General features: G+C 39.6%; 1 long non-coding RNA gene across 1 annotated transcript; it reads right to left on the bottom strand.

The window, feature by feature from the left end:
- Positions 1 to 9,111: 9,111 nt before the first annotated feature.
- LOC132343309 (uncharacterized) lies at positions 9,112 to 12,217 on the bottom strand. Its single transcript, XR_009492062.1, has 2 exons — positions 12,122 to 12,217; positions 9,112 to 9,774 (listed from the first exon to the last, which is right to left on the bottom strand). It is a non-coding gene; the product is annotated as an uncharacterized lncRNA (long non-coding RNA).
- Positions 12,218 to 12,753: the final 536 nt, after the last annotated feature.

Genomic DNA, 12,753 nt, shown 5'->3' with positions numbered 1-12,753 from the left:
CCCATGGATGGAGGAGCCAGGCAGGCTACAGTCCAAGGGCTCACAGAGTCGGACAAAACTGAGTGACTTCACTTTCACTTTACTAGCGTATGAAGTGAGTGTCATTGTACAGTAGTTTGAACGTTCTTTGGAATTGCTCTTCTTTGAAACTGAAATGAAAACTGACATTTTCCAATCCAGTGGGCACTGCTGAGTTTTCCAAATTTGCTGGCATATTGAGTGCAGCACTTTAACAGCCATTTTAGGATTTGAAATAGCTCAGCTGGAATTCCAGCACCTCCACTACCTTTTTGGTAGTAATGCTTCCCGAGACCCACTTGAGTTCACATTCCAGGATGTCTGGCTCTAGGTGAGTGATCACACAATCATGGTTATCCGGGTCATTAAGAATCTTTTCAGTATAGTTCTTCTGTGTAATCATGTATGAATAATAATTAACTAACTAATTAGATTAATTGACCATATGTGTGTGGGTTTATTTCTGGGCTCTCTACTCAATTCTATTGTAGTATAGTGTGAAGTCTGGGAAAATAATACCCCCAGTTTTGTTCTTTTTCCTCAGGATTGCTTTGTAATTCTGGTTTTTGTTGTGATTCTGTATAAAATTAGTGATTATTTTATTATTGTTTTGTGAAAAATATCATGAGTATTTTGATAGGGATTGTGCTAAATCTGCAGAATGCTTTGGGCAGTAAAGACATCTTAAGAATGTTAATTCTTCCAATCCAAGAATATCTTCCTATTTCTTTGACTCACCTTGAAATTCCTTTATCAATATTTTATGGGTTTCAGAGTTTAGGATTTTGCCTTCCTGGTTTAGATTTTTTCTAGGTGTTTTAGATTTTTCTTCTTCCTAATGTTGTTGTAAACAGAATTGTTTCTTTAACTTCTCTTTCTGATACTTCATTATCATCTTAGTGAAAAACAATAGATTTCTGTATATTAATCTTATATTTTACAACTTTACTGAATTCATTGATTTGTTCTAATCGTTTTTTGGTGGAAACCTCTGGGTTTTCTATATACAGTATCATGTTCTCTGCAAATAGTGACAATTTTACTTCTTCTTTTCCCAATTGGATGCTATTTCTTTCTTTCTCTTGTCTGATTGCTACGAATAAGATTTCCAATACCATGATATATAGAAAGTGGCAAGAGTGGGAAGCCTTGTCTTGTTTCTCATTTTAGAGGAAAGGTTTCCAGTTTTTCACTGTTAAGTATGGTGGTAGCTGTGGGTTTGCAATAAATGGTCATTCTTATGTTTAGCTATGTCCCCTTTACACCATCTTTGGTGAGAATTTTATCATAAAGGGATACTGAATTATGTCAACTGCATCTTCTGTATTTATTGAGAGAATCATGTAGTTTTACTCTTTTTGTTAATGGGGTGTATCACTGTGATTGATTTGCATATGTTGAACCATCATTGCACTCTTGTAATAATTCCCTCCTGTCCAAGATGTATGAACTTTTTCATATCTTGTTGAAATCAGTTCGTTAATATTTTGCTCAAGATTTTTGCATCTATTGTCATCAGAGATATTGGCCTGGCATTTTTTTGCAAAATCTTTTTCTGGTGTTGGTAGTGGTAGTCCTATAGAATAAATTTTGAAGTATCCCCTACTCTTCAAATATTTTTAATATTTTAAGAAGGATAGGCAACAACTCTTCTTGATACTTTTGCTGAAATTGTCCTGTGAATCCATCCTTTTTTTTGTTATTGTTGTTAATTCAGTTTCATTAGTAGCGATTCCTCTGTTCCAATTGTCTATTTCTTGCTGATCCAATCTTGGAAGATTGTATACTTCTATCCATTTCTTCCACATTGTCCATTTTGTTGGCATATAACTGTTTTATTCTGTTATAATATTTTATATCTCTAGATATTGGTTATTATTTTTCCTTTTTCATTTTCTATTTTATTTGTGCCCTCTCTCTTTTCTTTCTTAATGAGCCTTGCTGAAAGTTTATCAGCTTCATTTATCTTTTAAAAAGATGACTCGATTTTATTGGCCTTTTATATGTTTTTTTGGTCTTTATTTCCTCTCTTCACTTTATTGTTTCCTTCCTTCTGTTGACTTTGATCCTTGTTCTTTTTCTAATTCTTTTAAATTGTGGTCCAGGTTGTTTGCTTGAGATTTTTCTAATTTCTTGAGGTAGGTTTCTATCTCTATATGCTTCCCTCTTAGAAATGCTTTTGCAGTATCCTATAGATTTTGAAAAGTTTTCATTTGTGTCATGGTATTTTTATATTTTCTGTTTGGTTTCTTCATTGACACATTGGTTTCCTAGTAGCATGTTGTTTACTCTCAATGGTTTTGTGTTTCCCCATTCTTATTTATGTAATTCTTTTTTAGTATAAAATTATACTCTTTTAGAGGAGAAGGCAATGGCAACCCACTCCAGTACTCTTGCCTGGAAAATCCCATGGATGGAGGAGCCTGGTGGGCTGCAGTCCATGGGATCGCTAAGAGTCCGATATGACTGGGTGACTTCACTTTCACTTTTGACTTTCATGCATTGGAGAAGGAAATGGCAACCCACTCCAGTGTTCTTGCCTGGAGAATCCCAGGGACAGCGGGGCCTGTTGGGCTGCGGTCTATGGGGTCACACAGAGTCGGACACGACTGAAGCGACTTAGCAGCAGCAGCAACATACTGTTTTAGTTAGGGAAAAAAGTTTGAGATAATTTCTTTCCTCTTAAATTTGTTGAGGATTGTTTTGTGCCTTAGTATGTCCTCTATTCCAGAGAATATTCTATGTGCACTTTAAAAGAACATGCATTCTGCTAGTTTTGATTAGAATGTCATGTGAATATCTAGTAAGTTCAACTACTTTAATGTATCATTTAAAACCACTATTTCCTTATTGATTATGCATCTGGATGATCTGTCCTTTACTGTAAGGAAGGTGTTAAAATCCCCTACTATTATTATATTATTGGTAATTTCTCCCTTTTTGCATTTTAATATTTGCTTTATATACTTAGGTGGTTCTGCATTTGGTACATATGTATGCTAATGGATAGTATATCTTTTTGTGCATGTGTACTCAGTTGCTGAAGCATGTCCAAGACTTTGTCACCCTATTGTCTGTAGCCAGCTAGGCTCCTCTTGCCATCAGACTCTCCAGGTAAGAACACTGGAGCAGATTTCCATTTCCTTCTCCAGGGGACCTTTCTGACACAGGGATCAAATCTGTGTTTCCTGCATTGGCAGGTGATTCGTTATCACTACACCACCTGGGAAGCCCTTATATATTCTTGATCCCTTTATCATTATACATGGCCTTCTTTGTCATTGGGAGTTCCCTTGTGTGTGACTTTTTTTTTTTTTTTTTTGCTGCCTTTAAAATACTCTTGTTGTCCTTAACTTTTGCTATTTTAATATAATATGCCTTTGTGTGGTCTTTTGTTGGTTAAGCTTGTTGGACTCTCTTTCATCCCTGTACCTGGATTTCTATTTCCTTTTTCAGGTTCTGGATGTGATCAGCCATGATTTCATCAAATCTATTTCTGACCATTTTCTCTCTCTCTCTCTTTTTTCTGGAACACCTATAATTTGAATGTTAGTATGGAATTCCTCGGTGACTCAGTGGTAAAGAATCCACCTGCCAATGCAGGAGATGTAGGTTTGATCCAGGGTTAGGAAGATGCTCTGGAGAAGCAAATGGCAACCCACTCCGGTATTCTTGCCTGGTAAATTCCATGGACAATGGAGCCTTGCAGGCTAAAATCTTTGGGATCACAAAGAGTCAGACACAACTTAGTGACTAGACAGCAATGCTAGACGTTGTGTCAGAGTCCCCTAAACTGCTTTCATTTTTAAAGTTTGCTTTTATTTTTGCTTTTCTGGTTGCTTTCCATTATTCTATCTTCCAGATCACTATGCATTCTTCTGTATCACCTGCTGCTACTGCTAAGTCACTTCAGTCGTGTCCGACTCTGTGCGACCCCATAGATGGCAGCCCACCAGGCTCTGCCATCCCTGGGATTCTCCAGGCAAGAACACTGGAGTGGGTTGCCATTTCCTTCTCCAAATGTATCACCTCTCTGTATCACCTAGTTACCTGTTAATTCCTTCTCTAGTGTATATTTTATTTCAGTTATTTCACTCTTTTTCAGTGCTGACTTGCTGTTTTTAGTTTTCAATTTCTTGTTAAAATTCTGTTTTCATATATTCTTATCCCAATTTCAGTTACCATTCTTATTACTAATGCTTTGAGCTCTTCATCTGAAAACTTATCTCTACTCCATTCATTGTTTTTCAAGTGTTTTTCTTGTTCTTTGTTGGAAAGAAATTCCTCTTTCTTCTCATTTTCTTTAATTGCCTCTCTCTCTATGAAATTAGATGAAATAGTTAGCTGTTTTGACAACCCTCAAAGAGTTCTCTTTGTATGGGGGTGTCCCTAGGCAGTGTCCCCACGTGTTCCTGGGCTGGTTTTGGTTGGAGACCTGAATCTGACATGTACACAGCTTACATCTCCCCCAGGATATGCTGGCATCTAGCACATTGGTGAGAAGTGAAGCTGGAGATAGAGGGGCTAGTATCAGAGCCAAGTGTGACCTGGGTCTTCTCCCAGGCTCAGCGGTCATCACTGCTATAATTTGGGTGTGCTCAGGTCCCAAGTTGCTGGATCCGAAGCCCTGAGGTGTGGTTCCAAGCTGATTTCATTGCCTCTACGGTTGTGCTCTCTACCCACCGGCAATGGCTGTTTGCCCCAGAGGGGATCAGTGCTAGAGCAAGTGGAGACATAGTGGGCACCTTGTGTGGGCTGGAGCATACACCAGGATGGTCCTAGGAAAACAGAGCTCCAGACAGCTCCTCATCTGTCATCTCTGTGAGTGCAGCAGTGGGAACCTTTAACCCAGTAAGATGTAGTGACAGGTCTGAGCAGCCTCTATCCCCGCTAAGTATGCGCTCTCCTCAGCAACAGCAGCCCTCGCCCTCGTGGAGAGCTCTTCCAGAGCTAAAGGGGCAGGGATGCCCACTGGGATGTTCATGGGAAACTGAGCAAGGCCCAGGGCAACTTTGTCTACTCCCTCCACCTTCAGAAGAGGAGTAAGGAAGCCTGTGGGTACCCTCTTCATGAGGAGAGTTCAGGTTTCTTACAACTCTAAGTCCAACTGGTTTTCGTGCCTCATAAATGGCTTGAACCTCTCACTCCCCAGGGAAGATCTCCAAGCCCATAATATCCCCTTCCTCTTCTGTGCCCCCTGCTAGGAGCTTGGGCCCCAACTTGATTGCTTCTCTCCCCCTCCTACCCTACTTGGCATGGATCTTTCTTTACACCTTTGGTTGTAGATATACTTTTCTGCCAGTCTTCTATTTGTTTTCCGTGAGGATTGCTGCACATGTACATGGTTTTTTGATGTGTTAACAGTGGGAGGTGAGCTCCATGTTTTCCTACTCTGCCTTCTTAATCTCCTCCCTCCTCCACTTCCTTTCACTAGACAAGAACCTGATGCGTGGGAAACAGGAAAGACTCATCCCCCTAGGTCAGTCCCTTCTGAGCCCAGTTTTGTTGAGGTGCAGTGGTGAGATGCAGTCTTACCAGAGGAAGCCCCCTCTTGGACAATTTGCCATTTTTTTTCCCACAAAAAACTAAGACACAGTTGGATTATAGCTCACGTTGCTTTATGTAACAGGATTCTGCTTTGTTTGTCCAAGTTGGCAAAGTTTCTCTGTGAGGACTGGGAAATCTCTGCAGCTCCAGCAGGAGGCCTGCTGTCAGAGGGAGGGTGGTAGGCAAGAGCCGCTGGTCGTCAGCCCGTGAGAACGCCTTCAGGTGGCCACTGCGTCCTAAACACAGCCCTGGGAGAGCTGACATCTCCTGGAAGGGCTGCCAAAATATTCCCACACAAATATGGAAGTTTGAGCTTTTATTAAATAGCTTACAGTTCCTGCTTCAGCAAATTCAGCCCACCGCTGAGAAGATACCCATCATGCCTTTAAAGTGATATGAAAAGGTTAGCCAAAGAAGAGAATGTTTTGGGGAATCTTCATTCCAGGGGAGAAGTCAACCTCTTCTGCAACCCCTATCTCAACTGGGAAACAAAGCTGGGAGAAACAGGTAGTTGTGAGTCTGTGTGTGTGTGTGTGTGTGTGTGTGTGTGTGAATCCACATTCAACATGTAATGCTGTTTTTTAAAAATACTACTTTCCTTGATTTAGGAAGGAAAATCTAAATAGAATTAGCTTGTCAACATGAAAGCATTACTGGTTATAATTTATTTCAGAATTTCAAAAGTATTTGGGATAAGGAGTCATCCTTGGCCAATAATTGGCAATATTTTGTACCCGGTTAATGACCTTTTACATATGGAGTTGAGCAGAGTCCATGAGTACAATATATTTCCAGTGTCCCAATGGGTCAGGCCTAATTGATATCATTAGAGCTCCAGTCCTTTCTCATGTGCCCTTGGAGATGTCTGTGTTACCAAGAAAGCTGCTTTTGATTTATTTTGCTTTTCTTCTTCATTCTTTACCTCTTTTCTTTCTTCCTTTCTCAAGTTCTGCTCAAAGGGCGAACTTGTGAAGGTTAAAAACCCACAATCCAACTGCAGAGTTGGAACATTCTGGCTTGCAAATCTGTTTCTAAAGTCAGGACATCTAACGAGATGCCCTTGGCATGTCTAATGGGTAGTGAGGGAATTTTTTTTTTAAGGGGGCTGTATATGTGTAAGACACACTAAAACATTTCAGTCATTTCTCAGATGTTTCTTGTTCCTGTTAGAAGAAAAGTATCTTCTGGCTCCAGCTGCAAAACACTTGAGGTCTCTAAATGATCTTATGAAACTTTTCTCTTTTAAGATTCAAATTCTATATCCCTTAGCTCTTATATAAGTTTTCATCCTCAGTCAAACTCATAACAAAACTTTTATAGTGATTGGTAAAGTCTTTAGGTTTGACTTATTTTTATTCAAGCTAAAACAATCCGGTAAGTATGTTCAAATTGATTGTGGTAAGTAAGCTTATGTGTTTTAGATTATTTTCAAATTTCTCCATCTGTCAAGAAGAGGGATTCTGAAAGCCATCAGCCAGAGATCATGAATTTCAGTGGATTCTGGCAGGAACCAATGTTCAATTGTGCCATTTAATAGTACAGAGTCAATTAGTGTATTTATTTCTAACAAATAGATTGCATTGAAATATTAAATGCATCATTTTGATGTTTGATTAAAGTAGATATGTGAAAATATGCCATTCACTAGAATGTTATCCTTGAGATATTTTTGAGTACTTCTTATCTTTATAGAGTTCAAGATAGATTACAGAACACTTTCACAAGCTTTTACTTAATTGATGCTCAATCTATGTAACATATGCAGAGAATTCCTGTGTTAAATAAATATGGAGACTGACAATTAAAGAGGCCAAATAGTTTACCTAGCTCCACACAGTTGAGCAAGAATAGAGACTAATGCTCATTCCGCATTAGCAGTCTGTTTTTTGGAGGTATACCAAACTCATAATGTGGCTTGCAAAACTGTGCAGCTTGTACAGGTCAGCTGCCCAGTCAAGGCTTTGTGTATATCGTTTCATGTTCTGCTAAATCAAACTACTATGATAAGTTTTATTTGTTTGTGTGTTTCTTTCTTTCTTTTTTTTTTTCTTCTAGGTCTTCTCTGACATTCTCCTCACTGCCTGAAGTATTCTTAGTATATTAATATTTATGTTATGGGGGGAAATAAATTTTTTTTTTACATTCCCTAGTTAGAAAACAGTGCTCTTTACTGTAGGACTTCTCAAGGCCTTTAATATGCTAATAAATGTTGCCAATGTTAAAGGCATGCAGACTATGAAGAGTTTGTCTAACTTAAATAATCTTGGGAGGTAAGTTATTTGCTCAAAATCACGTGATCATGCAGCTTAATTAGTGATTCCACTATGCCGGCCTCTGGGTTCTCAGTTCAGAGTCTATGCCATGCCATATTGACTCTGAATTCTCTAGCAGTCATCTGTCTGTTCAGTTTGGTCAAAATATTGTTTGAAAGTAAGGCAATCATAGAAAGAAGATGGCATTGAAAAGGAATTGAGATGCTGTAAAGAAATGGAGTTGCTTCCCAGCTTCCATACCAGTTGGTAATTGAAAGTGAGAGCCTTCTGAAGAGAGAGGGCTTAAGAACATATCTTCAGCTTGATAGCAACTTCTTCAGATGCAGGGGATCAAGTGTTCTCCAAATCAGTAGCAATGACCAGCTCTAATTTTTCACAAACACATCATTATTCCATATAAAATAACATAATCTACAAGATTAAAACACAAATAGACAAGCATACAACAATATCCTGTTCTCAAAGGGAAAAATTTTCTTTTACAACAGATATTTTAGAGAATATTCATATCAAAGTCTTATAAATTGGCAGAGTCTGACCATTTATACATTTCAAGAAGAGACAGTAAATGAGAAAAATATCTGACATAGCAAGTGATCACAGGGAAGAAAATGTTACCTTCAAACTCGCTATCCCTGACACTTCTGGGTTCCTTGGCTGAAGACCCTAGTCCACTTTATGCAAATTAGAAAAAGATACATCTCCTGGGCTGAAACAACTTTATAGATAAGGCATCACTTCTTCCAGGAGAGCCCAGCCCAGCCCTCTTTAGGGCTGAGAGCTTGGTGAGCTGAACTCAGGCTGGATTCTAGCCCCACCTCCTCCTTAGCTGGGTGCCAAAGTACAGTGAACTGCCTGAACAGCTGCACAGGGAGCACTTTCTACAAGGACTCACTCCTCCTCTTTCTTCTGCTTCTTTCAAACTATGATGTGTCATGCTCAGGCAGCGAACATAGCACGATTACGGACCATTACCACCTAATACATTTTTATGGGCAAGGAGTGTTCCATAGACCCCCCACCCCCCTTGGGTGCAGATTATATAGCTATAGATTTCTCTGGGAGCTTCCAATTTCTTTGCTATGATGCTACATTCCCTCTCTACCCCATCTATCCTGTTCTCTGGAATTCTCTTTCTTATTCATCAGCCTTCCCTCTCTCCAAGCTCGCTTTTGGCATAGGCACTCTGACCCTCATAACTCTGCACATATGTAAGGTACAAAGAACTCCCTGGCCGCGATCAACAATCAATCAATCAATCCCAGAGGCAGCATTGAATTACCTTGGTTTTATTCCCACCATCATTCTCCCTCGCCTTTATCCTTCCTCTCAAAGTGTAAAGAATCTTGATATTGTTGGGAAAACAGATGAATGGGTTCAGTTAGCAGAGATATAATACTCGTGGTGTTTCTTTGGGAGATCTGAGGGCTAAAGTGCAAAGGAGCCCCTCTTTTAGGTCAAGGAGTGGCACATGAGCTATTTGCTTTAAAAGGTATTGTGAGAATTAATCAAAATGAAACACAGGTTTGCATTCTCTTGGGGAGAGGTTAGAGCCAAAATGAGGTCGACCTGAGACTAAATCTTCGTTTGGTTGCGGACTGCATGGGAATGGACCAGATGCTTCATCTTGCAGCTCAGTTTCCTAAACTGAAAAATGGGATCGAGAGCGCCCCCCACTGGCTTTGTTGTGGAACGAAACCGAACACCGAATCTAGCGGGAGGATGTTGGCTTCCTGGCCTGGCTCTCTCTCTTGCCTCTAGCTTTTCTCTGGCATTTCCTTTGTTTGACCTTCCCTCTTGCCAGTGGCATCTCTCATCTTCGTCTGCCTTCTCTTCTCTCTGTTCTCCCACCTTCCCAAAAGAAGGTGTTATCTTTTTTCGACCTTGTTCTTTACAGGATTTTCTTTTGCAGGATGATGTCACAGCCTTTCCCCTCCTGTGAATAGAACCATTTTGATCAAGACAAAACCACCATGGGATCCCAGGAAAGGTCACCTGGAGCTGCCTTGTGTAGAACCAGCCCCACAAAGAGACCGCCCTTCATGAAGAACTTTTGAATCGAAAAGAACGTTTCTATTCATCACGGCATCTTTCCCACATAACAAGGGGGAAGTTGAAAGGCTCCCACCTGAACTCAAGGAGCATCACACTCTACATATTTTGCTTCACTGTAACCCTAGAACAGTGAGCTATTCCTCGAAAAAAGGCTTTCATGGCCATTTCAAGAGAAATGCCTTGCAACTGATTAAGAAACTGACCCAGACATAAAGCAAGGGATGAGCTTTCTTGGGTGATTTCCCCCCTAGGGTTACTGTCCCTGGGTCACTGAGAAGCCATTTATGTTTAATAACTTTATACTGATTAAGAGAAAATAACATTCTACCCCATCCACCCCTATCTCCATTCAATCCCCCTTAGGACCAATTCAGACATTGCAAGTGAACAAATTTAGTGTTGTTCCATGGCATTTAAAGGTTTTCCTTTTCTTGCAATTAAAAATGTGTATACCATAGATTGAATATCTGGACTTCATTATACAGATCTGTGAGAGAAATGAGACTGCGTCAATGTTGAATTGGAAGGGAATACTATTTTTCATTCCTGTTTCTACCTCTGTCCTAGTTTTTTTTTTTTCTCTTTTTACCCTAGACTCGTCTTTCATCTTGGCCCCATCAGATACTCTGAATTATGGTAAGCCCATCTGACAAAGCCCTGGAAAAGTACAACTGCCTTTCCAAGAATTAACATCTTCCTATGAGTTCATATGTCAATTCAGAGTTAAATTGGTAAATCCCAGCATTTTTACTCAAAAGCTGTTGATTTAAATGTATTTATAGAGCAAACATTAACACTATCCACTGTCAGATGGTCACACATACACACACTCAGACACCTCAACAACCCATGCTGACCTGTTGGTGGAGATGGCTGCTACATTTTACGAGTCCTCAATACATTAAAAGTGCTCTACACAAAGAAATAATGACTGTCAGAATTATAATAATTAGTAACTGTTAAAGGAAAGGAAAAAAAGACATTGCTACCTTGTAACAACTTACTGAAATCAGCATGTCCAATTTTCCAAGACTCAGTGCTGAGAAAAAAATCCCACCCTAGATTGATATGGTGTGGCTGTCATGGTGATTCTTGCCAGCCCAATGATATTGACAAATGGCTTTTAGATTTCCTATAAGAGGGAAACAATCTTCTCTGGGATTCCTAAAGGGAGATGAGTTAGAAAGTAGACTATCCCAGATTTTAATAATTTACTTCCTATGTTTTGAGGTCTGCATTTCCTTTCCTAGTTTAATTTGGTTGTTTGGTTCTGTTTTTGAATTCAGAGTAAAATGCACTCATCTGTCAGGATTAAGCCATGTTCTTTTTCTTTCTGTGTAGATGTTCATTTAAGTCCATCCCCGAAGACTGTGCATATTTAATTCTCTAATATGTTTACTGTGATGTAGGTACCCTACTTTCATTTTTCACTTACAGGAAACAGTATTCAGTATTCTCTGCATTTGCAAATGTAGAGAATGATTTAACGGAGAAGCCAGGCTTGATTCCCTAGTCTCTACCTCAGTTCTCCCTTTTGGTTCACAATGAGGTTTTATAAAAATAAAAAATGTATTAAAATAATATACTTAGTAGATAGTGAACACAGTCATGGAATCCTAACCGCACAATTTAAATTGACAGCAGTGGGATTTCTTTATATACAAGAGTCAAGGAAAATTATGAAATCGGACCCAGGGTAAGTTCAGGGCACTAACATTCAGCAACACTTTGATATTTGCAACAGAAATGGACTAAGGACCTCTTAGTTTACCACGTAAAGTCATCTCTCTTTTCTCTTGATTTCAAAATAAGGAGCTCAGTGTCTTTGCTTCATCTTGCAGGGCTTATTAGCTGGCTAATGGACCATCTTTGCATGGTTTCATTTTTCTCATATTTCATTCAATGCACAAGGTTTCTGTATTGCCAGTTGCTCTCCGGAGAACATCAGTTTCTGAGGTTTTTGCTTCAAAAACACAAAAGTATTTATGTCTCTTCTCTGTTTGCCAGAAATTGCATAACTTTCAGTCCCCTAGTCACTGATTACGCCTAGTCCATTAAAAAAGACCCTGCACTTGGCATCTATTCTACCTATATTCTCAGCAAAGTGTCAAGGGCCAGTGGGACCCTGTGCGCCTGAAGCCACAGGTCTCCCTGGTCCGTACTGATGGCTTCCTCTGTCTTGCTGAAGCACAGGGCATCCCCTCCCCCATTTGAATGGAAACCTTCACCTGAAAGTCTTCTCACTGTCTCTTCAGAGCTTCACTGACACCCGAAGCCATTCCATATTCCCTGGAATGTGTATTCGAAGCAATCGATGGGAGAGACGGAGCAGCTTTCTCTCTCTTTTATAATCCTCCATGATAATTAAGTTCATTATGATTTCACACACAGGAATTTAGAATATTCTGAGAAGTTCTCAAAAAATGCTTTTAAATGAAAATGTCAAGATCAATGAGAAACCAGTGTGTGTGTGTGTGTGTGTGTGTGTGTGAGAGAGAGAGAGAGAGAGAGAGAGAGATCTACTTACCAGCAGCCATTTCTGAGAACATATGATTTTGGCCAGGCATATTGGTAAGCATTACATGGAAATATGTGAATCATGGCCCTGAACTCCAGGCCTTTAGAATTACTTTGCAGTTAGGAATCCTGCCTACAACAAGTTATTTTCCTGGTTGCAAGCCAATGAGTAATATGTTACCCAAATTCAGGTAAATGTAATTTTGTCAGAGGTCAAAAAGAATGTATAGCTATTTCTTGGGAAATGACTCATTGCCTTCTCAAGGCAGATAGCAATAAGGCCAAAGTTAGAAAAAAATGGAGTATATAAAGCTCCAGTCTTAAAGGCGTTGAATAGTAGAAC

This window comes from Bos taurus, chromosome 21 (assembly GCF_002263795.3).
Source record: "Bos taurus isolate L1 Dominette 01449 registration number 42190680 breed Hereford chromosome 21, ARS-UCD2.0, whole genome shotgun sequence".
Classification (NCBI taxonomy): Eukaryota; Metazoa; Chordata; class Mammalia; order Artiodactyla; family Bovidae; genus Bos; species Bos taurus.
This window is presented reverse-complemented; position numbering and strand designations above follow the sequence as displayed.